This window comes from Boleophthalmus pectinirostris, unplaced genomic scaffold (genome assembly GCF_026225935.1).
Source record: "Boleophthalmus pectinirostris isolate CB_2022bp ecotype Guang Dong unplaced genomic scaffold, ASM2622593v1 HiC_scaffold_21, whole genome shotgun sequence".
Lineage (NCBI taxonomy): Eukaryota > Metazoa > Chordata > Actinopteri > Gobiiformes > Gobiidae > Boleophthalmus > Boleophthalmus pectinirostris.
In genome coordinates, this window is record NW_026571175.1 from 33,193,849 (window position 1) to 33,216,905 (window position 23,057).

At 41.2% G+C, this 23,057-nt stretch overlaps 1 long non-coding RNA gene across 1 annotated transcript; it reads right to left on the reverse strand.

The window, feature by feature from the left end:
- Nucleotides 1-5,342: 5,342 nt before the first annotated feature.
- Nucleotides 5,343-21,589, reverse strand: LOC129410007 (uncharacterized). The gene is made up of 3 exons (XR_008632675.1): nt 21,519-21,589; nt 5,494-5,617; nt 5,343-5,423 (listed from the first exon to the last, which is right to left on the reverse strand). It is a non-coding gene; the product is annotated as an uncharacterized LOC129410007 (long non-coding RNA).
- Nucleotides 21,590-23,057: the final 1,468 nt, after the last annotated feature.

Below are 23,057 nucleotides of genomic sequence, written 5' to 3' on the forward strand. Positions count from 1 at the left end.
ACAACTCATTTCTTTCTGAGACCAGGACTTAGACCAGGACCAGACCAGAACTGAGACCAGGACTCAGACCAGGGAACAGGACCGGGAATGAGACCATGATTCAGACCGAGACCGAAACCAGGACTGAGGCCGGGACCAGACCAGGACCAGACCATGATTCAGACCGAGACTGAGACCAGGACTGAGGTCAGGACCAGACCAGGACCAGACCATGATTCAGACGGGGACTGAGACCAGGACTGAGGTCAGGACCAGACCAGGACCAGGCCATGATTCAGACGGGGACTGAGACCAGGACTGAGACCAGGACCAGGCCATGATTTAGACCGGGACTGAGACCAGGACTGAGGCCAGGACCAGACCAGGACCAGACCATGATTCAGACTGGGACTGAGACCAGGACTGAGACCAGGACCAGGCCACGATTTAGACCGGGACTGAGACCAGGACTGAGGCCTGGACCAGACCAGGATCAGACCATGATTCAGACGGGGACTGAGGCCAGGACCAGACGAGGATCAGACCATGATTCAGACTGGGAATGAGACCAGGACTGAGACCAGGACCAGACCATGATTTAGACCGGGACTGAGACCAGGACTGAGGCCTGGACCAGACCAGGACTAGGCCATGATTTAGACCGGGACTGAGACCAGGACTGAGACCAGGACCAGACCATGATTCAGACCGGGACTGAGACTGGGACCAGACCAGGACTGAAAATGGTTTAGTCCTGGTTCAGTCCGACATCACAGTTTAAATAATGGAAACGGAAAACTTTCATTTTCCTTTCTTGATTTAAACACAAAATCGAAAACTGAAAAAACGAATCATTATCTCATTTTTTCATTTTGGTTTTGGAGACAAATAATGAAGAAAATAGTAGTTTTTTCATTTTCTTTTTTTGGTTTTATATTGAAAAATGAAGGAATGATACACAGATTGGTGACGTCACACTCTTATTAATCCACTTCTTTATACAGTCGATGGGTCCAGGGGTTTTATTTAATCACACACAGGTCTCATGTTTGTAGGTTTGGGTTCATTCAGGTGAAATGTTTTGTAATCCAGCCATTTATTACGGATGAGTCACCCACAACGTCCTAAAATCACAGCTCAATTATGTAACAACTTGTCACTACTTTTCACAATTTGTACAAACCAAAGATGTGGTCATGATTAGTGAATGGCTCGGGGAGGAGGAAGTGAACGCGGCGACGAACGGTGACACAGGGTCATGAGTCACACCGTGGGCCGCGCGTACGTCTATTTAATGTAAGGACGGAAAACCTCGGCTTCAGTGACAAACAACAACAACACAAACGGCACAAAGGTCGGGTATGTGTGAAGGTCATGATGAGTGCACATTTTCTTTCTCCAGTTTTACTTTCTTAATCGATGAGTGTGTTTACGTGCACATCGGTATCTCCGTTATGATCGGGTTTTTTGAGTATCCCGGTTTCTTCATGGTGCATGTAAACGCAGTATCCCGGTCTCAGTATCCCGGTTATTAGAAATCGGGATACTGTAGCTGATATATTCCGTAGTGCTGTCATGCGATTTAAAAAATTGAGAGATTAATTAATTATGATCTGTAATTAATTAATCTAATTAATCTCATTAATTCTCATTATTACATTATTGTGGCAGATCAAAAGACTGATATAGAACAAAAAAAAAAAGTGACTTTATAAAGTCATCTCCAAATTGGCTGTTGAGCCCAAGTCTCCATGAATAAGAAACTGTTTGCTGTAAAGTAGCAAAGACGAGGAAATCTGAACATAATAACTTTTGTCGACTTAAAGACAATAAAAAGTCCAGTCTTTCCTTAACCATATTAAAAATATTATTGATAGAGAAATGCTTTATATATGAGATCACTGGTTTTAGTCCTGGTTTAGACCTGGTTTAGACCTGCTTTAGTCCTGGAATGGATTAATCCTGATGTTAGTCCTGGTGTTAGTCCTGGTTTAGTCCTGGTTTAGACCTGGTTTAGACCTGGTTTTAGTTCTGGTTTTAGTTCTGGTTTTAGTTCTGGTTTAGTCCTGGTTTAGACCTGGTTTTAGACCTGGTTTTAGTTCTGGTTTAGTCCTGGTTTAGACCTGGTTTAGTCCTGGTTTAGTCCTGGTTTAGTCCTGGTTTTAGTCTTGGTGTTAGTTCTGGTTTAGAGGCGCACAGGAGGAAGCGCGGTTTACGCCGCGTACGCGAGAAAACACGATCCACACGCGGCTCACGGCAGCACGTCGGTGTCCACGCAGTAACTACGGAAGGAAACGTGGTCCGCGCGTTCTCAGGTTAATGACGATGATGAAGGTGTTTGTGTGTTTGTGTGTGTGTGTGTGTGTGTTTGTGTTGTTTGTGTGTGTTTGTGTGTGTTTGTGTGTGTGTGTGTGTGTGTGTGTGTGTGTGTGTGTGTGTGTGTGTGTGTGTGTGTTTGTGTGTGTGTCCCCTTATGTGGCAGGTCACTATAGGACAGTAGTGCAGACATCATGAGTCTATGCAGGTTGTTTTCAGGCGATATTATATTTGTTATTTTCTTTTATATTTCACGTCGGGAGAATAATTTCCAAGACACAAATGTGTTTTTACCTGTGCACTGCTGCTCTGTTCTACTGGCTCTTCGACCTCGTCCATTGTGCCTGACGCCGCCAACGTTAACATGACGTTTACATCGCTCTTACTGCGCGTGTTTTGTGTGAGTTTCCGGCAATGAGTGGAATTACCGAAATAAAAAAATGTATAAATGTGTTTTGTGTGTGTGTGTGTTGTTGTCCCAGCAACGCATAAAAACAGGTTTTATAATAAAGCAACTCGCATACAGAAACAGTAAAGTTAGAGATTAAAAATGAGATTAACGCGATTAAAAAACATAACGCGCTAAATATGACTGTAATTAATTAATCGCAATTAACGCGATAATTTGACACCCCTAATATTCCGATAGTAACCGGGATACTGTGGCATGTAAACGCAGTATCCCGGTTACTGCAACATAAAGTTGAGTCGCATGCGTCCAAAAGACAAACACTTTCCAGTCTTTTCACCACAACTGTAGCGACATAAATAAAGTGACCGACATAAATAAAGACGGAAACACTACAGTGGAGCATATTCAATAAGGATGTAACAATAACCAAAATATGGTGATATCGTATCGTCAAAGTTCTCACAATAATATCATGGACCATCACAATATATCGAATTACAAGTCTCTCTTAAATTAAAAGTTACCGTGCAGCAATTGCTAAATAAAGACAGAGGGAACCACATAGACCATGATCCTTTGCTCCATTTCAGTGTAAACTACAAGAAGAAAAAACAGTTCTAACACTTTTAAGTCTTAGTTCTTTGGGTTAAGTCTTGTCAAGGCATTTTAAGAGGAAAAAGAAGCATATTAGTCTCCAAAAAATATCACAATAAATATCGTACCGTGAGATTTGGATATTGTTACATCTCTAATCGTGAGCCTCTGCACCATATCGTGAACTTTCCCACGATATCACAATAAATATCGTACGGTGAGGTTCATACCGTGACAATATCATATCGTGAGACTTGAATATCGTTACACCCCTAGTATTCAGTATTTGGTGGAGAGTATTCAACTTTTCCACTCTGGAGGGTGGTTTCAGATTTTTGCATTTTTAAGCCCCAAAAACACATCACCGTCTAAACAAAAGGCACTTTCAATAAAATATTTTGCCGTTTTTACCCACAAATGTTCTCATGTAAACAGGCCCTCAGTGATGGGAATTCCTGCTCTTTTTGGAGAGCCAGTTCTTTTGGCTCTGCTTACTATAAAGAGCCGACTCTTTCGGATCCCAAATGGCTCCTCAGATTGTCTGCTTCTTAAATTCATTTATCACCAAAAATAATGCAAAACTGTGTGTAAAATGAATTACTATTATTAACACACATGGCATCAAATGTTTATCCTCCACACTCCTCCTTGAACAGAGTGCTACAAAATAAATGATAGTAAGTAGTAAAAAAGTATAAAAAGACCCTTGTCAATTAAACAAACTTTTAATTTATTTACTTTTGTATTTGGGTTCGGTCAAGTGGTAACGGAGGGAAACGGGCAGATTTTTGACATTCAAATGTCTCTTATTCAGAAACTAGAGGGACTATTGAAATAAGTAAAGTATCAGAATGTAGGAAAGAGTTACACTCCAACAGGGTCAAGTTAAACCTGTGATATTCTTTCAAGTTGTTGACAAAAAATTTAAAAATTCATGTCGGTAACGGAGGTAATGAAATATGCAACACTTTTTGGGCAATAAATACAAACAGTGATAACTCTTGGTTCTCACTTACATATCCTTAACAAACTGGTTTGAATATTTGCTTCATATAGTTTTCTACCATATGGTACAAGATTAGGTTAAAAAACCTCTTACTTTTTGACTCATGAGATTTTTTTTATTAAGAAAGATCATGGTAACAGAGGGAAAAGTAACGGAGGGAAAATTGTGCAAACAAGTAGAAGGTGCAGGATTTTACATAATTTGTCGCTTTTTTCTTCTGAATATTTTAATATTACTTCAAAATGAAAGGAAAATATTTCTATAAAATATGTCAGTCCTTCCAAGTAAATTCAAAGATGGAATAACACAAGATATGATGAAATACATCAATTTATTGACATGATTTGCAGGTCTTTGAAATTTGGGAAATATTTTTTGTTCCATGTTTCATACATGGTCTGTTTAAAACATATGGAACTTTAGAACCAAAAATGGTACAGAAAAAAGGTAAACAGTTTCATAAACTAGAGTACATATGTATCTGTTCAATACTTTTTTATATCAGATGAATTAACTTGAATTTTTGGCCTTGTTGTTTACTTCTGCTTGACCGGGCCCATTTGCAGAGGTCACTGGTGCTAGACTAGTGCATGTCAATGGTCATAGTTTTCCTGCCACTAAAAACAGTCTTACCCACTCCACAAAACACCTGAAACAAATCTATTATTACACCAGACTGTCCATGTGAATGTCTGTGTTGATAAAATAAGTAAAACCAACCTTGCATTTGAAGGATTTATGTCTGAGCAGCAGCAGTGAGTTGTACTTCCTGACAGAAAGCTCGGCAGCGGCGGACTGATATATGAGAAAATAGTCCCTCAACATGCAAAGATTCACGCGATGCAAGGTTATTTTTATTTCAACACAGACATTCACATGGACAGTCTGGTGTAATAATAGATTTGTTTCGGGTGTTTTGTGGAGTGGGTAAGACTGTTTTTAGTGCCAGTTTAACTATGACCATTGACATGCACTAGTTTAGCACCAGTGACCTCTGCAAATACAAGGACTGGATGGAATATTTTAAAAAAATGTCTCCACACGTCTCCAACACTCTGACTCACAAGGAAATGAGGTGCTACGTCCAAAATTCCAGACTGTCTCTTTAAAAGCATCCTGTAAAAATAAATAAAACAGGTATAAAATTTAATTATGGGTGAACACTTTCTGACTTTGTGACTTGGACTTGGTTTAGAGGATCTGGACTTGGGCACCTGCAGACCACATGCCGCTCTGCTGAGTCTCGCTGCTTCTGCTGAGCTCAGACATTCCACAGCAGTGAGCAGAGGGAGGGGGGATTTCCTCGTTTTCTGCACAATAAACAGTTTCACTTTTGACTGAACTTGGAAAAGGTTAAGTCATTAAATCAGTCACAGAACAGAACTCCAGAGTCCGAGGAGAGTCTTGGGCTCTACTTGGACAGGACAAATGATCCAGGGTTTAGCTGCAACTCAAACTCCGACTCCCCGTGTTGAACCTGCAGGAAGCCAGGACTAAACCGGGACTAAACTAGGACTAACCCAGGGCTAAACCAGGACTAACCCAGTTCTAAACCAGGACTAAACCAGGACTAACCCAGGGCTAAACCAGGACTATTACTTATTTTTCTATTTTATTCTGACTTGTACATTTACATTTATATAATTATGTCTTATTTGACTCTGTCTCTTACTCTTTTTTGCTACTTATTTAGAATTTATTATTACCATTTATATTTTTTCTCTTTGTTATTATATTATATTGTGATGTGTGAGCTACTGTGCCCAAATAATTTCCCTTGTGGATCAATAAAGTTTGTCTAAGTGTAAAGCAGGAGGCTGGTCCCTGTGCTCCTCAGAGTGTGAGCTGATTCACAGACACTGACATGTCTGTGGTGCTCGGCTGTGGAGAGAGAGAGCTGCTTTTATATATATATATATATATATATATATATATATATATATATATATATATATATATATATATATATATATATATATATATATATATATATATATATATCACATACACACACACACTATATATATATATATATATATATATACACACACACACACAGGTACATACATGTACACATTCATTCTCTACATTCATTTACATTATATGTTCATAACACTACCCCTTATGTACACACATGTGTGGACGCATGCACGCACCTATATACGCACATGCATGCCTACATATATATACACATGCACATATATACATGCAGGCATATATCCTTACACATACATATATTTCACTACATCATATTATAAAGGCAGAGCATAATATCTATTATATTTTCCCTTTATATATATGTATACACACACACACACACATATATATATATATATATATACATATATACACATATATATATACACAGAGAGCTATTTTAAAGGAAGAGTATTTAAGATTATGACTGATCTGTGTATTAAATACAGCTTTTACTGATAAATGTAATGCTGATTTATTTGTAATGACAAAAACATCAGATATTATGTCCCTTTCATTTATATTATAATTTGGTGTTCTCATTATCCAATCAGAAAGCAGAATGAGACTCACATGTTGTTGCCATTTTTTAAACCTAAAATGTCTCTCTCTGATCTGAACGGTCTCTACATAAACTCCAGCTCCTGCACCAGTCCTGAGTCTGTGCTAATGCAGCCTCTGCAGCTCAGGGAGGGAATTCTGGAGGCTCTGAGCTTCAGATGAGTCTGTCCATAAACTGAGACTGAGATAAACGTGTACACAGCAACACAGGTTCAGTTGCAACAGAACTGACTAATGTTCGGTAAAGCGTCTTTGTGACAAATGTCTGTGTAAAGCACTGTATATATATATTTAAAAAAACAAAACAAACTAGAAGTAGAAGAATAAGAGCGCAGACAACATGCAGCTCCTTTAAAATCTCTGAGCCACAGGAGCGTGTGCAAAGACCTGAGACCAGGACTTGATTCGAGTCAGGACCTGAGCAGCAGCGTTCTGGACGTACTGCAGGCCACGGATTCAATGTCTCCAAGCGTCTCTGAGCTTTGATTTTCCTCGTTCATAGATCGACGACTGAGAACCAACATCACTGTAGTTTCACCGTCGCGTTCATCGTGGGTTTGAAAGTATGACATTAAACTTTTCAAAGGTGTGAATGATGAACCAGTGAAGGTGAAAATGATCCACATGTGGTCAGGACTTTTGACGATAGTTTCCTCTTACAGTGGGAGGGGACAAACTAGGTACATCTCAGGTACATCTGCCCTCAAAAACCTCAAACTTCCCCTCTGAGCACATCTGTACAGGAGCGAAATATTGAGATCAACACCTCCAAATTAAAAAGTTAAAAAGGTGTGAAGTCTCCGACCATCACAGGAAGAGACTGGGGTAGTTTTAGCAGCCTGTCCTTACTTCTGCTTTTGACTTGAAAGTGGAACCTAGGTGCTTTTTTATTTTGTATAGTGAAGAGGAAGTGTGAACAAATGACAAGTTTAATATCTAAACATTTTTATAGCATGTTGTGGGTGGTGCGGTGTGACTTTTACCGTGAAATATAGGTTCCTATTTTGTTTAACAGCACATTTAACGGCCCCATAATATTATTTTATACCATTATTATATTATATGTACTTTGAGCTGAGTCGAATCAGGTTTAAAAACTCCAAAATTTGAGCTTTGTTTGAGCCCGAGACAGCTCCATGGAGAACAGAGAGCGGGTCGGCCAAGTCGAAAGCAGAACAAAGCAGATAAGTGCACTTTTAGTTTTGAAACCTTGAAGGGAAAGTTAAACAGGAATTAAACTGGGTGAAACCACTCTCCTCGCACAGAAACTCACAAGACATTTAATTTGGTTTTGAAAATGTTACAAAGGTGTGTCATGATCTTAAAGCCAAAGACAAATTATGCGAAATTGACTTTTCAGAGCAGGACAGAACGTTTTTGCACACGAGCCGGGGACTGCAGTCATATTTGTACAGTATGAAAATCTGTAAATAGATGTTAATGTTGTGTAGATGTTGTGCAGTGTTGGGAAGGTGACTTTTAAAATGTAATCCCCTACAGATTACAGATTACACACACCAAAATGTAGTTTGTAACGTAATCCATTAAATTACTTAAAGTGAGTAATGTAATCTGAATACTTTGGATTACTTGATTTGCTGTAGAGAAACAAAGACGAGGAAATCTTCATATAAGAAGTTTTGTCTGATAAAAGAAAATGAAAAGTCCAGATTTACTGAACCAGAAAAAATATTATTGATAGAAGAGGAGGAGACACGTCCACACAGCAGGATTTAGTCCTGTTAAATCCTGTTTTAGTCCTGTTTTAGACCTGGTTTAGATCTAGTTTAGACCTGGTTTTAGACCTGGTTTTAGTCCTGGTTTTAGTCCTGGTTTAGACCTGGTTTAGACCTGGTTTAGTCCTGGTTTAGACCTGGTTTAGTCCTGGTTTAGACCTGGTTTTAGACTGGTTTTAGACCTGGTTTAGACCTGGTTTAGACCTGGTTTAGTCCTGGTTTAGACCTGGTTTAGTCCTGGTTTAGTCCTGGTTTTAGTCCTGGTTTAGACCTGGTTTAGACCTGGTTTTAGACCTGGTTTTAGACCTGGTTTAGTCCTGGTTTAGACCTGGTTTAGACCTGGTTTAGTCCTGGTTTAGACCTGGTTTAGTCCTGGTTTAGACCTGGTTTAGACCTGGTTTAGACCTGGTTTAGTCCTGGTTTAGACCTGGTTTAGTCCTGGTTTAGTCCTGGTTTTAGACCTGGTTTAGACCTGGTTTAGACCTGGTTTTAGACCTGGTTTAGACCTGGTTTAGACCTGGTTTAGTCCTGGTTTAGACCTGGTTTAGTCCTGGTTTAGTCCTGGTTTAGACCTGGTTTAGTCCTGTTTAGTTTAGTCCTGGTTTAGTCCTGGTTTAGACCTGTTTAGTTTAGTCCTGGTTTAGACCTGGTTTAGACCTGTTTAGTTTTAGTCCTGGTTTACCTGGTTTAGACCTGGTTTAGTCCTGGTTTAGACCTGGTTTAGTCCTGGTTTAGTCCTGGTTTAGTCCTGTTTTAGACCTGTTTAGACCTGGTTTAGACCTGGTTTAGTCCTGGTTTAGTGGTTTAGTCCTGGTTTAGTCCTGGTTTAGACCTGGTTTAGACCTGGTTTAGTCCTGGTTTAGACCTGGTTTAGTCCTGGTTTAGACCTGGTTTAGTCCTGTTTAGACCTGGTTTAGTCCTGGTTTAAAGTCCTGGTTCAATCCTGGTTTAGTCCTGGTTTAGTGTCCTTCAATGAGTGGAATTACCAAAAAAAAAAAAAAAAAAAAGGGATTTAGCCCAAAATGTGAAAACAGGAAAATCCCTCTGTGTAATCCATTTATTTCAACAAAGTAACTGTAATCCAATTACCACTCACTGAAACAGTAACTGTAACTGAATACAGTTACTCATAATTAGTACTCTGATTACATAACTCATGTAATCTGTTACTCCCAACACTGCGCATGTGTGAGTAGTGAGAGTAAAAATTTGACCTGTACATTTTAATACTAATCTTGCATGAGAATGTTTTGGAGTTTATGAGTGACAGACGCATGTTTTGTATGGGGTATTCTACATTTTGTCATGTTTTATGATTTGTGCGGGTTAAGTCGCGGGACTAAGGATGGAAATTAGCTTGGGCTGTTCTTCCCTACAAAAGCAGAACACCGCAATATCATGTTTGGTCAAAAATGAGTTTGTGTGGTTTTGTTTGTATGTGAGAGCTCCTTTATCATGTGAATAAAAAAACTATTGAGCTCAAAATCGACCTTTAAGTCTTATTTCTCAGTTCCCGTACTTTGCCTTTGTATCATGAGCCAGAAACACAGAGTCGTGCGAAGACAAAAGGCAGAAATTGTGTATTTTTTTGTTTGTGCTTTAGTTAAAATCCAACCTTTCGCCTCCTTCTTTTTGTTGCAGCCTTGGCACACGATCTTAACACATTAAATAAATAAACCTTTGTATTCAATTATACTTAAATTATCTTTAATGTGAAAGTATTTGGTGTATTTATTCAAGTCAGTGGCCCGAGCTCAATGGCGCGTGACTCCAGATTCGCCTTTCAGCTCGGCGAGGTACTAATGCTCTTTTCTTCCACAGGCATGTGATCGCGTCGACCAATCAGAGAGGAGCAGAGCGGAGCCGGAAGCTAACGATTATAAAGTGTTTTTTAAGACAACTGAAGGATTTTGAGCTGAGAAAAATGATTAATGATATAAAAATAAGGTAAATATCGACACAAAAGTTGACGTTTTTGAAAGTTGTACGTGCCCTGTCAGCTGAACACGAGCAGTTTGTGATTACGAGAAAAATCATTTCTCAGCCCAGCGCATTTTTTCCGCTAAATTACCGTATTGTCCGCACTATCAGGCGCACTTAAAAGCCTTTAATTTCATCAAAAAACGACTGCGCGCCTTATAATCCAGTGCCCGTTATATATGAATTTATTGGGGTGTCTTAGTACGACTTTAGTAAACCACAAAGCCGCACCACTTGCAGCGCACGAAGCAGATAGTGACTGTGCAGAGAAAAATACTTTTAGCCACATTTATTACTCCACGTAGGCGAGGAATGGAATGGAGGAATGAACTGAAAAAGGGAGTGTAATGTGTTATTTTTAGTTAGAACTGAACAATTATGAGTTATTGTGAATACTCTTAACAATTTAGCGTCTCAAACTGTTTTGTTTTTTTAAGTGTTAGAATTGAACAAATAAATAAAGTTTGACTGACTTATCTAACTGTTGTGTTTGGTTTAATGCGTCTTATAGTCCGGTGTGGTTTATATGTGAAGAAAGTTCGAAAATAGACCATTCAATGACAGTGCGCCTTATATATGAATTTATTGGGGTGTCTTAGTACGACTTTAGTAAACCACAAAGCCGCACCACTTGCAGCGCACGGAGCAAATAGGGACTGTGCAGAGAAAAATACTTTTAGCCACATTTATTATTCCACGTAGGCGAGGAATGGAATGGAGGAATGAACCAAAAAAGGGAGTGTAATGTGTTATTTTTAATTATAACCGAACAGTTATTGTGAATCCTCTAACAATTTTGTATCATTCAGTATTTTTTTTACATGTTGCAATTGAACAAAGTTGAGAGTTATTGTGAACATGTTAAATAAAGTTTGACTGACTTATCGAACTGTTGTGTTTCGTTTTATGCGTCTTAAAGTCCGTTTATATGTGAAAAAAGTTCGAAAATAGACCATTCAATGACAGTGCGCCTTATAATCCAGAGCGCCTAATAGTGAGGAAAATATGATAATAGTGAGTGTCACTACGAAAACTGAATGCAGCTACAAGCAGCAACACCCTATCCAGTTATTTTGAAGTCAAACAGTAAAAGGAAGGAAGGATTACAAGCAAAAGTACAGAAATAATCACACAAAAGTACATGTACACACACACTCACTGAACATGTGATTATAAGGACATTTCACTTGTCGTTAGAAAGTTAAACACCTCAATAGAAAAGTGTAATTTTGGTAAACATGGCGACATATTTGACCTTTGAACAAACACTGTCTTAAAGTTTTAGAAAATGCTCCCAGTGTTGAAAGCTCTCGTGTCTGACTTTCACTTCCACATCTGAACCAAGAGCGTTTGAGACATGCCCCCACCGTCCCTATGCAATCAATATTTGGGGAAGACAAAATAGTCTCGACCAATATTTGCCATTTTACTTTAATAAACAAAAAAAACTAAAACATTTCGTCCAATATTTTTCCAAACTCAGTGGTATTAATTTAACACATTTGAGTTCACATTTTGTTTATTAGACGTTCTGAGACGTGTACAGTGATATCGACAGGGTTACTCCTGCCGCTGTTTCATTGGCTGTAACAGAGTGATGTCATTAGTGGAGCCAGGAGCCTAAGCTGGGGCTTGAGCAGGCGTGAGTGAAGACGCTGAGCAACAAACTTTGAAAAAGGAAAAGGAACTTACTTGGCTTCATCTTCAGTTAGGCGATGTTTATACGATGACCGTCTGAACGGAAAACGCAAACATGGCATCGCGTCTTCACTTTTTATTTTGCGTTTAGACAAGCATTTTCAGGAGTAAATCTGCGTGCATACGGTGACGCAAAAGTGTGTGGAATTTGACTGGGTATGCGTGCCATCTGACATGTTTGTTTCTGTGTACCGTTTGTATGTGACGTAAACTCGTACACGACTTGAGCAGATCTGACCAGAGTTTTGCGTCTTGGGCAGTGTAGACGGAAACGCTGCGGCGGAGAATATTCAACTTTTCCACTCTGGAGGGTGGTTTCAGATTTTTGCGTTTTTTAAGCTCCAAAAACGCCGCCACCGTCTAAACGAAAGGCACTTCCGATAAAATATTTTGTCATTTTTATCCAGAAGCGTTCTAAAAACAGTCACAGCGGAAAAAGTCCACAAGTGCACCTCCCAAACGGAGCCCTACTTGCACACTGTGAGCAATCGGACTCTACTGATAATATTCCATGGAAAAATGTTTGGACATGAACTCACAAATGTCTGTTATTATTTAAATCAGGGGTGTCAAACATACGGCCCGGGGGCAGGATCCGGCCCTCCAAGACCTTTAATCTGGCCCTCAGCTGATTTTCTACTAAAATATTTTCATTATATTTTCTATTAAAATATTGTTAATTATCTACGGTGCTGAGCAGAGCAGCGTCTCCAGTGTCTCTGTACGTGGCCCCTCCCACCAGAGCAGCACAAATGAAGACTTGTCTCTTTCCAAACGCTCTTAAAGGACGATCGTTTTGACTGTTGACCGTGACACCCTCATCAGAAAAATGTCAAAAATGAGAAAAGTGGAGCCGAGTGCAGGATTTTCCAAGAAAAATTGACTTATTCCTATTTGCATACAAGTTAATGTTAAAACAACACAAAAAAAGAGTTCATCAATTAAAAAAGATTTCTGTGATAGATTTGTGTTTCTCTGCACAAATATTTGAACTTATTGCTGTTTTTGGGGAATATATGCCATTATTTTTTTTACTGGACCCTTTGGGATCAAAGTAGGTTGGATATGGCCCCTGGACCAAAATGAGTTTGACACCCCTGATCTAAAGAATCATCTTAGAAGGGCAATGGACACAAACTGAAAAAATGAATCCACCTCTCACTTATTTTTAGACTCTGTGTGTTTTTGGAAAGAAACACATAAATATATATAATATATATCCATCCATCCATTTTCTTTCTATGCCGAGAGACATAGTCCCTCCAGTGTGTCCTGGGTCTTCCCCGGGGCCTCCTCCTGGTGGGACATGCCCGGAACACCTCCCCGAGGGAGGCATCCGGAACAGATGCCCGAGCCACCTCAACTGGCTCCTCTCAACGTGGAGGAGCAGCGGCTCTACTCCGAGCTCCTCCCGTGTGACTGAGCTCCTCACCCTGTCTCTAAGGGAGCACCCAGCCACCCTGCGGAGGAAACTCATTTCGAGCGCTTGTATCCGTGATCTCGTCCTTTCGGTCATTACCCAGAGCTCATGACTATAGGTTCCTACTCTCACCCATGGTTATATAATACATATGTAAAACTTATATGGAAGATGTGCTGTTTGGTTTTTGCTGAAAAGTAAACAATATTTTTGAATTAATCTATTAATGAAGTAACCTATCAGTCGGTTTCATGAGGGGGGATGTTAGCTGATAATGTTCCCACCAACGCTGACACCAAACCTACGCCCTTGGTCTGACCTCCTCCATAAGCAAAAGAGAGTTGCCCAAAAGTTCCAGGGGTGGTGCCAAGAAGCGGGAAGAGGGTAGAGTTAGGGTTCTCCATTCTGATATACAGGATCTCGATCAAAAATGTTCCAATAGAAACCAGAGAGTGTTCAAAATGACCTTAGAAGACCTTGAAGACCTTGCAGCCCCTTAGCTCCAACCAAAAAATATGTGACCCCACCCCTGAAAAACACAGGGAAGTCACCTCTAGAACTTCCTCTTTTGGTTTGACTGGAATTTCTTCTCACAAATTCCTTTAGAAGAAATGGAGCGACCACAGCATCCAGATGTTTCATTTTTCGATTGCAGCATTGTGGAATTGTGGCTTCTTCAGATCTTTTCTCACCAGCCAAACATCTGCACATTCCATGACAAGCACGCAACAAGTTAATTGCGTGACATGAGCAATCCAGCTCTGAAAACAACAGTCTCGCACTCTCCCTCCTCCATCTGTGTCACAACAGACATCAGAGAATCAGAGTTCAGCTCAATGTATTTTGGCATTGTCCAAGATCACAACGGCAGTCACCTCACCGGAATCTCTACCTGCTCTAGATTTCTTGATTTGACCAAGAGAAAATCCAACCATGAAACTGTTGGTTAGTCCTAAAAAGATGGTGATATTAATGGACAAAGTGGAAAAAGAGACACCCAGTAATGCCCAGTGTACACGGACTGTGACTGCAGTGAGGTTCAGGACTCGTGTGGGTTCTGCAAGACTTAAGTTATGTTTACACTGAAAAAAATCACCGTATTACCATATCACTGTATCGGAAATAATTTGCGTAGTTTCTGTGTTCACGTTCAAGGTCTTCCCTATCCACACAGTAATGCGAAAAAAGCATGGGCGATAAAAATAAGGAAGTGGAGCACCGTGTCTGAAGTTGCAGCAGCCGATTTCGAAACCAAGGACGATGGCAAGCGTGAAAACAGTCTTTTCGTGGACCGACGACGAGGGTCAGTTGTTACTGAACGTAGCACTGGAACCTGGACTGAACCAAGACTGAACCAGGACTGAACTAAACTAAACCAGGACTAAACCAAAATTGAAAGGAGAATAAACCAAGACTGAACCAGACCTGAACCAGGACTGACCGGACCTAGAGAGATGAGCACTCAGCACCAGTGTTCATTTCGTAGACTAAATTATTTTTGTTATTTCTGTGTCCGCATTCAAAGCCTTCCCTATCCACACAGCAATGCAAAAAAAAAAACGTGGGCGATAAAAACAAGGATGTGGAGCATCGTGTCTGAAGTTGCAGCCGTCGAGTTTGAGCTGAGGAAGATGGCAAGCATGGAAACCGTCATTTCGACGACGAGGTTCATTTGTTACTGAATGTTACTGAATGTCAGAGAATGGCAGACCACATGACCGATGTCACAAACTCTGTGAATCAGGAAGGTGCAAGTCACAGTGACGTGGTCAAATAAGAACGCAACCTACTTCGATGTATCAGCGTTTTTGGATGCACAACGAAAACTACTTGAAGGCGTACTAGTGTGGATGGGGCCTTAGAAGGTCATTTAAAACCAACGCTCCTTGTTTCACTGATCTCTGACTGCGGTCTGGAGCCGTTTTCAGGTCATCGATGTGTCTTATCATTAGAGATGTAACAATAACCGTAATATTGTGATGATGTCGGGAAAACAAGTGTCCAGTAAAAACTTTGCCAAAGAGTGTAGAGAGTCAAAATGGTCGATGCTCTGAGCGTCTGTGTTTGTAACAGCTGAAAAATACGGACTAAGTCTAAGTTCAGGCAAAACCAGGACTGAAATAGAAATAAACCAGGACTGAACTAAGACTGAACCAGGACTGATCCTAGACTGAACCCGGGACTGAACCGAGACTGAACCAAGACTGAACCAGGACTAAATCAGGACTGAACTAGGTCTAAACCAGGACTAAACCAGGACTTGATCCTAGACTGAACCAGGACTAAACCAGGAGAGAACCAAGACCGAACCAGGACTGAACCAAGACTGAACCAAGACTGAACCAGGACTAAATCAGGACTGAACTAGGTCTAAACCAGGACTAAACCAGGACTAAACCAGGACTTGATCCTAGACTGAACCAGGACTAAACCAGGAGAGAACCAAGACCGAACCCGGACTGAACCAAGACTGAACCAAGACTGAACCAGGACTAAATCAGGACTGAACTAGGTCTAAACCAGGACTAAACCAGGACTGACCTAGACTGACTAAACCAGGACTGAAGACTGAAGGACTAAACAGGAGAGAACCAAGACGACCCGGGACTGAACCAGACTGAACTGAAAGACTGAACCAGGACTAAATCAGGACTGAACTAGGTCTAAACCAGGACTAAACCAGGACTTGATCCTAGACTGAACCAGGACTAAACCAGGAGAGAACCAAGCCCGAACCAGGACTGAACCGAGACTGAACCAAGACTGAACCAGGACTAAATCAGGACTGAACTAGGTCTAAACCAGGACTAAACCAGGACTTGATCCTAGACTGAACCAGGACTAAACCAGGAGGAACCAAGACTGAACCAGGACTGAACCAGACTGACCAAGACTGAACCAGGACTAAACAGGACTGAAACTAGGAAACCAGGACTAAACCAGGACTGAACCTAGACTGAACCAGGACTACACCAGGAGAGAACCAAGACCGAACCAGGACTGAACCAAGACTGAACCAGGACTGAACTAGGACTAAACTAGGACTGATCCTAGACACAACCAGGAGTGAACCAGGACTAAACCAGGACTAAACCAAGACTGCAGCAGGACTGAACTAGGACTAAACTACGACTGAACCAAGACTGAACCAGGACTGATCCAAGACTGACCCTAGACTAAACCAGGACTGAACCAGGACTAAACCAGAACTGTACTAAGTCTAAACCATGACTGATCCTAGATTGAACCAAGACTAAACCAGGACTGGGCCAGGACTGACCTGAGACTGAACCAGATCTAAACCAACAATGAACCAGAACTAATCTAAGAATGAACAAGGATTAAACCAAGACTGAATCAGGAGTAAACCAGGACTAAACCAGGACTGAACCAGGACTAAACCAGGACTAAACCAGGACTGAACCAGGACTAAACCAGGACTGAACCAGGACTGAACCAGGACTGAACCAGGACTGACTGAAACCAGACTGAACCAGGACTAAAACCAGGACTGAACCAGGACTAAACCAGGACTAACCAGGACTAAAACCAGGACTAAACCAGGAACTGAACCAGGACTGAACCAGGACTAAAACCAGGACAAACCAGGACTGAACCAGGACTAAACCAGGACTGGAAACCAGGACTGAACCAGGACTGAACCAGGACTAAACCAGGACTAAACCAGGACTGAACCAGGACTGAACCAGGACTAAACCAGGACTAAACCAGGACTGAACCAGGACTGAACCAGGACAGACTGTGGACATGTCCTGGACCAGACTCTCGTTCTTTTCATCTTCCTTCTTTGCATTTTTTTCTGTCTAGTAACAACATTGTGACATTTTGATTGATCAATTTCTGCGGTTTAATTAAAATGGTTGTGGTTGTCGTCATGGCAACGGGAGGAGGATTATTATTTTTCTTTCTCACTGTAACTCGTCGAGTTTAGGGAGAAAATTGTAGAAAGATTCATTCATTCGAGATCATGAGACGGTGACTCCCTCCCTCCTTCCCTCCCTCCTTCCCTCCCTCCGTCTCGTCTCCTCTGCCTCCTACATGTTGTGAGAATAAAAACGCTTTGTCACGCAGAGTTTAACACGCAACAAAATGATCACACGCTCCTCAAATATTCACATTTTACTCACGAACAGAAAATTACATGATTACTTTTGCCGTTTCATTATAATAAAAAACAAAAAATAATAAATACAAAATTAAATACAACAAATTTTAAATAAATAGTCTAATGGTTTCAGCAATTAACCCAAATAAGAATGTATGACCAAACCAGGACCGAACCAGGACCGAACCAGGACCGAACCAGGACCGAACCAAGACTGAACCAAGACTGAACCAAGACTGAACCAGGACTGAATCAAGACTGAGCCAAGACTGAACCAAGACTGAACCAAGACTGAACCAGGACTGAACCAGGACCAAACCAGGACTGAACCAGGACTGAATCAAGACTGAACCAAGGTTGAACCAGGACTGAATCAAGACTGAACCAAGGTTGAACCAGGACTGAATCAAGACTGAACCAAGACTGAACCAAGGTTGAACCAGGACCAAACCAGGACTAAAGCAAGACTGAACCAGGACTGAACCAGGACTGAATCGAGACTGAGCCAAGACTGAACCAGGACTGAACCAAGACTGAACCAAGGTTGAACCAGGACCAAACCAGGACTAAAGCAAGACTGAACCAGGACTGAATCGAGACTGAGCCAAGACTGAACCAGGACTGAACCAAGACTGAACCAAGGTTGAACCAGGACTAAAGCAAGACTGAACCAAGACTGAACCAAGGTTGAACCAGGACTAAAGCAAGACTGAACCAAGACTGAACCAAGGTTGAACCAGGACTAAAGCAAGACTGAACCAAGACTGAACCAGGACTGAACCAGGACTGAACCAAGACTGAACCAGGACTGAACCAGGACTGAACCAGGACTGAATCAAGACTGAACCAAGACTGAACCAAGACTGAACCAGGACTGAACCAGGACTGAACCAGGACTGAATCGAGACTGAGCCAAGACTGAACCAAGACTGAACCAAGGTTGAACCAGGACTAAAGCAAGACTGAACCAAGACTGAACCAGGACTGAACCAGGACTGAACCAAGACTGAACCAAGACTGAACCAGGACTGAATCGAGACTGAGCCAAGACTGAACCAAGACTGAACCAAGGTTGAACCAGGACTGAACCAAGACTGAAAACCAGGACTGAACCAGGACTGAACCAGGACTGAATCAAGACTGAACCAAGACTGAACCAAGACTGAACCAGGACTGAACCAGGACGGACCTGACCTAGAGACATGAGCTCAGCACCATGGATAAAAGTTGATATTTTCGATAAATGGTAAAAAAAAAACGAAACATAAATAAGTGAAAGGTACAAGTGGAGATTAGTTTTCAATCCCAGAGATTGAAACACGACTAGAAACAAACCTCAAGAACAGGTCCATACACGCCCCGTCCACAAATCACACGGGACTTATCTGGTTCAATAAACTGATTTTCTAGTTGATTAAAACTGTTAACAAGGACTAAACCAGGACTGAACCAGGACTAAACCAGGACTGAACCAGGATTGAACCAAGACTGAACCAGGACTGAACCAAGACAAGACCAAGAATGAACAAGGACTAAATCAGGACTAAACCAAGACTGAACCAGAACTGAGCCAGGACTAAACTAACATTGAACCAGGACTAAACCAGGACTGAAATAAGAATGAACAAGGACTAAACCAGGCCTAAATCAGGACTAAACCAGGACTAAACTGAGACTGAACCAGGACTGAAAGGAGACTAAACCAGGACTGAATCAGGACTAAACCAGGACTGAATCAGGACTGAACCAGGACTAAACCAGGACTGAACCAGTACTAAACCAGAACTAAGCCAAGACTGAACCAAGAATGAACAAGGACTAAATCAGGACTAAACCAGAACTAAACCAAGACTGAACCAGGACTGAACCCGGACTAAACCAGGACTGAAATAAGAATGAACAAAGGACTAAACCAGGCCTAAATCAGGACTAAACCAGGACTAAACTGAGACTGAACCAGGACTGAACCAGGACTAAACCAGGACTGAACCAGGACTAAACCGAGACTGAACCAGGACTGAACCAGAACTAAGCCAAGACTGAACCAAGAATGAACAAAGACTAAACCAGGACGAAACCAAGACTGTACCAGGACTGATCCTACACTAAAACCAGGTTTGAACCAGGACTAAACCAGGACTGATCCTAGACTGATCCTAGACTGAACCAGGACTGAACCAGGCCTGAACCCTGAACCAGGACTAAACAAGAATTAAACCAGGACTGAACTAGGACTAAACCAGAACTGAACCACGACTAAAACCAGGACTGAACCCTGAACTGAACCAGGACTGAACCAGAACTAAACCAGGACTGAACCAGGATTGAACCAAGATTGAACCAGGACTGAACCAAGACAAGACCAAGAATGAACAAGGACTAAATCAGGACTAAACCAAGACTGAACCAGAACTGAGCCAGGACTAAACTAACATTGAACCAGGACTAAACCCGGACTAAACCAGGACTGAAATAAGAATGAACAAGGACTAAACCAGGCCTAAATCAGGACTAAACCAGGACTAAACTGAGACTGAACCAGGACTGAACCAGAACTAAACCAAGACTGAACCAGAACTGAGCCAGGACTAAACTAACATTGAACCAGGACTAAACCCGGACTAAACCAGGACTGAAATAAGAATGAACAAGGACTAAACCAGGCCTAAATCAGGACTAAACCAGGACTAAACTGAGACTGAACCAGGACTGAAAGGAGACTAAACCAGGACTGAATCAGGACTAAACCAGGACTGAGACTGAACCAGGACTAAACCGAGACTGAACCAGGACTGAAACCAGAACTAAGCCAAGACTGAACCAAGAAAGAACAAAGACTAAACCAGGGAAAACCAAGACTGTACCAGGACTGATCCTACACTAAAACCAGGTTTGACCAGGACTAAACCAGGACTGAACCAGGATTGAACCAGGACTGAACCAGGACTAAACCAGGACTGAAACCAGGACTGAAACCAAGACTGAACCAGGACTGAACCAAGGACAAGACCAGAATGAACAGGACTAAATCAGGACTAAACCAGACTGAACCAGAAACTGAAACTAAACCAGGACTAAACCAGGACTGAAATAAGAATGAACAAGGACTAAACCAGGCCTAAATCAGGACTAAACCAGGACTAAACTGAGACTGAACCAGGACTGAAAGGAGACTAAACCAGGACTGAACCAGGACTAAACCGAGACTGAACCAGGACTGAACCAGAACTAAGCCAAGACTGAACCAAGAATGAACAAAGACTAAACCAGGACGAAACCAAGACTGTACCAGGACTGATCCTACACTAAAACCAGGTTTGAACCAGGACTAAACCAGGACTGATCCTAGACTGATCCAGGACTGAACCAGGACTAAACCAGTGGAGAACCAAGCCTGAACCAAGACTGAATCAAGACTGAACCAGGACTAAACCAGGCCTGAACCACGACTAAAACCAGGACTGAACCCTGAACCAGGACTAAACAAGAATTAAACCAGGACTGAACCCTGAACTAGGACTAAACCAGAACTGAACCAGGACTGAACCAGGACTAAGCCAAGACTGAACCAGGACTAAACCGAGACTAAACCAGGACTGAAACTGTATCAACTTTCATTCGCAACTAAAAAATGTGAACTGAAATTATATCAGAACCTCGTTTTGTCTCTTTCGTCTCGATTTTGGGAACCGAATCTCGTGCCGTCGTCTCACCTCATCGAAATTTCACCTCCTCACGTTTCTAAATATTTCCACCGAGACAAACTTCATTCCTCAGACGTCCCCGGTCCACGGTCCACTGCTCAGGCAAGTCCCCACTTGTCATGACCAGAGAGTTTTTTCACGCACCGTGGGAGGAGGTGTCGGTAGAACATGAACCGACCAAGTTAAGTTTAGACTAAATAAAACCCGACTCGCTAAATTTAGTCTAAGAATTCTGACTCAGGTACTTTAAAGGTCCTTTATTACACAAACATGACTCATCTGATATTTAAGAAGTGGCAGAGTTTGTGTTTGTGGAGGTCGAATCCATGGCAATTTCTCTTTTGTAATGTTAAGATGTTGTTGCCTCATCAAAAACAGAGCTGGATTTGTGTTTTGTTTCATTCACACACGCTCAAAATGCTCCGTTCGGCTTCGTGATTTATTTTTTTATTTGTATTTATTCATGTATTCAATTTGGGCCAGTCACAAATTTATGTTCTTTAAAAATTGAGCATATAACATGAGTGAAATTATAACAGAAATAACAATAAAATTGTCCAAAAAGGAATGGGAAGAAAAACACTTAAATCCCACTTCTACTTTCTTTCGCATTTCACGTTAAACTATAAAAACCACGGATGTAACGGTACAAAAATCAGAGTTGGGTAAAGTACCTGGGTTTCGAGGTCACGGTTCGGTTCATTTTCGGGAACAAAATGCGAAATCATTTGCTTAATGTTTATTTGTGTTTTTATTAAACCAACAATTTGTTTTAACATTATACAAACGGGAAATTAAAATAAATGCAAAGTGCTGCTTGGTAACACTAATAAGTTCAAGAAAATATTCTCAAATAAGCAACAAATGTATGAAATATTATAAAAAATAAATAGTTGTAAATAGTTAACAAAATTTTAAAAAGTTTGGGGGCAGCAGTGTTACTTGGAGATGCAAAAATTGTGCAGAATTGTCAAATACAAAGTAGAAAAAACTGAGGCAATCAAAAAAGTACAAAATAATTAAAATCCTTTAATACCACATGGCAGATAAACAAAACTTTTCAAAATTTAAAGTGCAGCAGTAACAGGTCCAGCGTGAAGTTTTCCTCAATCTTCAGATTTTTGGCCAGAAAAAAAAAAAATTTGTCCCACATTGTCTGGAGTAAGTGTGGATCTGCTGCAGGTACAACGTCCCCAGGGACTGAAATTAGACTTTTACTCAAGGACCGAGGTCGAGGGTTTGGGGCGTGGGGGCGGGAGGGCGGAGATTCTGTGCCGGTAAAAGGTGAAAGTGAAGATTTGGGTGCGACGACTGTAATTTTACGAGGATTCACGTAGATCGGAGGGATGTTTTCAAGGTGAGGGGCAGTTGTTGTCAAAGTGGTTGCCCTAATTATAAAGGACTAAACCAGGAACTGAACCAGGACTAAACCAAGGACTGAACCAGGACTAAAACAAAACTGAACCACAAATGAACAAGAAATAAACCAAGACTTAACCAGGACTGAACAAGGATTGAACAAGGACTAATCTAGGACTGAACTAGGAC